The 3,651-nt window shown below is 36.8% G+C and overlaps 1 pseudogene; it reads right to left on the minus strand.

The window, feature by feature from the left end:
• Positions 1-202: 202 nt before the first annotated feature.
• Positions 203-493, minus strand: LOC101986027 (annotated as a pseudogene).
• Positions 494-3,651: the final 3,158 nt, after the last annotated feature.

Genomic DNA, 3,651 nt, shown 5'->3' on the forward strand with positions numbered 1-3,651 from the left:
GACTACAAAGCAGGATAGCCTTGTAAGCGCGTGTGAGCAAGTAGAACCTATAATGTAAGAAGAAGAAACAAAGTCAGCAGCCAGGTGGATAGCCAAATCTTCTTTATTGAGAGAATGGGTCTCTGTGGGGTGTGTGGGGGCAGCTGGGGCCCTCACTGGGCAGCTTGTTCATTGGCATTGCCTCCGGAATCCTGTGGCTTCATCACATCTGAAGCTCTGGAGGGCTGAAGAAGGGCTCAATGCACAGTGCTTCAAAGGCATCATCTGCTCGAAAGGCCAGGCCCACTGTGGTTGGGGCCTGTGGCCGTGCTCTCTGGCTAGTGAAGCCACACTCGCCCAGAGTTTTTCCGTCATCAAGGAGCTGGTCATCCTTGTACAGCCCCTGTTCATCCGGCGGCTGCTTGAGGATGCCCTCAACGATGCACCTCAGTTCGAAAGCGGTACTCGACTCCTTGGCATCCACGAAGATGATGGTCTTGTGGCACCAGATCATGAGAAACACTTCCTGAGGATGGCGGGCCTGCGTCAAAGCCATCCTGCTGCCCCTGGCCTGACCCCTGCGCCCCTGAGGCCCCCAGCTCCGTGCCCCTCCCCCTCGCCAGATGTTTTAATGTTTAATGCTGTTGATACTAAATAATGCAGCTATTTTCCCTTAAATCCCAAAAAGCCGTTTTTAAAAATTCAAATGTACATAATTTACAAGTAATATAACACAGAACATGACTCTTTTATCCCAACTAGAACCCAACATTGGTGTCACAAATCTAATCTAAGAGAATGAGCTAATCTTTTGTAATTATTAAGATTCTATTACAGGCCGGGCGGTGGTGGCGCACGCCTTTAATCCCAGCACTCGGGAGGCAGAGGCAGGCGGATCTCTGTGAGTTCGAGACCAGCCTGGTCTACAAGAGCTAGTTCCAGGACAGGCTCCAAAACCACAGAGAAACCCTGTCTCGGAAAAACCAAAAAAAAAAAAAAAAAAAAGATTCTATTACAGTTGAGCTTCAAGACATGGAAGACACTCTGAAAAATTCAAATAAATCAGCAGGTAAGGACACTTGCAATCAACAAGTTGTAACAATGAGACCAACATAATAGAATGACAGAGCCAATTCCCATGAGCATTCCTTTAATTTCCACATTAGAGCGCACACCCATAAATAAATAAATAAATAAATAAATAAAGCATTACAAGAAAAAAGGCTGTTTTCTGTGTATATAAATGTTTAGCCTTCATATCTATTCAGGTATCACTCACTTAAACCATTAAACTCAGCACTAAATTTTCTACAGTTCCCTTTTTAATGCATGGATATGTGTGAGAGTATGTTTGTGTGTGTATATTTTTATGTGAATGTGTATATTTGAATACATATACATGCATATATGAGAAAAAGGTGAGGAAATGTCTGTGTGAGAGAGAAAGATAATGTTTGACTTCTTCCAGTGTGGTCAGTATATACAATGGTATTTAAGAACTTTTTCTGATTAGTTTACATTGTTAATTATGGAAATATAAATATCTTCTAATGAAACGTGTCTCAAATAATATGGTATTAGAAAACAATCATAGGAAAATAAGTTTAAGCTGTTTATTTTCATATAATATGTTTGGTTGAGACATATTCTGAAAATGTATATGTCAGACAGTGCTTTAACACTTATGTTCCACATATGAATATTTTGTAATATTTTATGTTATTCATGTATGTCCCTTTAGGATTAATTAGACAACCAAAACAAAAGCCAGTGAGTCCACATGATCTCTTGATGGGCATATTCTTTTATTTTTAGTTTTTAATAAATCAGTCACAAACCTCAGAAAAATGGTTGAGATTTAGTGTTATGGATTATGTGTACAGGAAACCTAAGATATGTCACATGACAAAACAACTGTGTAGAAGGTTAATGAGTTTCATCCATGTGTACAAACAGCTAAGACTGCCAACAATCTGTAGGCCACAAAGGAGAAGAGACACCGCATTCACTGTGAGGGGTATTTGTCTTGTGTGAAACAAGCACCATGTGGCCACTCTAACCAAATCTGGGAAACTGGAATACAGGAAGGTTGTGGCATGGTGAGGGAAGATAATTCCTTCAAAAAATCAAAAATAAAGATGTGGGGTAATTCATGAACCAGTTAAACTTCTGCATTTAAAAAAATCCTAAGCTAAGAACCCAGAATGTTTGGAATACACAAATGATTTTTTAAAAAATATTTAAAAACTGATATGCTGTTTGATCCCAACATAAAGAAACAACATTTTCTGTAAGATATTTTTGTAAAGTCAGCATTTTCTGTGCTTCTGACTATAGATACAAAAGCAAAATAGGGACTTATTTTCTTTTTTGGTATACACAATTAATTATTTTTCTTTTAGTTATCCTCATGAAGTCTTAAAATTAGAATTCCTATATACTATGAAATCATAAAATATTATACAACTTTTCAAGGTACATGTATTGTAACACATGTATTTATTGTGTAACATTTAAATCATGCTATCTATAAAATGTATCATTTACATGTGGTATAAATATTCAAAATGTTTTCTTCTGCCTTGTAGAAATACTGTATGCTTGCCATCAAGCTTCAAATTTGAAAGCATTTACTATGGTTATATTTTGTCATACAAATTCTGATAAAAAATAAAATGAATGAGCACATACCTATCCATTGCTTTTTTTTTCCTTGATAATGAATACCTAGTAAATATGTGGTATGATCACATAGAAATGTTACTCATTTGAGGATCATGTATAAAGTTTTTCCTTGCTGCATAGCAAAATAGACATTTCTAACAACAATGTATAGGTTTAACTTTCTCTCCTATTTTTGCTAGCATTTGTTACATTCTTACTATTTTTTGTAATAACTGTTCTTACTGGAGTGTGATCTTTTGTCACCAGGATTTTGGTTAGAGTGCTCTGTGTGATAGCTGTAATTGTCAACCTAGATGTACCTGGTTAAAGAGTCTTAGTGGATTTTTTCCATGTTGGGCTGGCCTGGGATATGTCTGAGGAAATTCTCTTAGTGAAGTTAATTGATATGAGAATAATAAGTCCACTATGGATAGCATTCTTCACTAGGCTGTGGATTCAAGCACAAGAAAATAGGCAGGTAATCAACTTTGTATTCTGCCCTTGATGGTGTATATGATGTGAATATGTCTGAGTTCTTGTTTTGCGCTTCCTGATATGGAATTTTTATCTGAACAACACTCCTCTCCCCCTTATGTGCTGCTATTTGCCAGCACTATGTATCATGTCAAGAGATATAAAATAAAACACTTGGTAATTAGTTTGACATTTGTAAGTACATATGCTGCATGTTTTTCCTATAGAAATGTCTGTAATTGTAATGCTCATGGTCTTCTTGGTATTTGTCTCTTATATTTTGCTAATGCTGAGCCCGTATCAGCTGTGTGATCTGCAAAATTTTTCTCCTCTTCTCTATTATCTCTTCATTGCCGTTGTTCTTATTTATGAACTTTTCAGATTGATATAGCACTATTTTTTTCTTCCATTTTCTCAGCTTTGGGGGTCATGTTCAAAAGCATCCTTGGCAATGCCAATAGCCTTTACATTTTCCTGTGTTGACTTTTATAATAACTTCATATTTTCCAGTCTTATTAGTAATTCCGTAGTATA

Source organism: Microtus ochrogaster (assembly GCF_000317375.1).
Source record: "Microtus ochrogaster isolate Prairie Vole_2 chromosome 14 unlocalized genomic scaffold, MicOch1.0 chr14_random_3, whole genome shotgun sequence".
NCBI lineage: Eukaryota > Metazoa > Chordata > Mammalia > Rodentia > Cricetidae > Microtus > Microtus ochrogaster.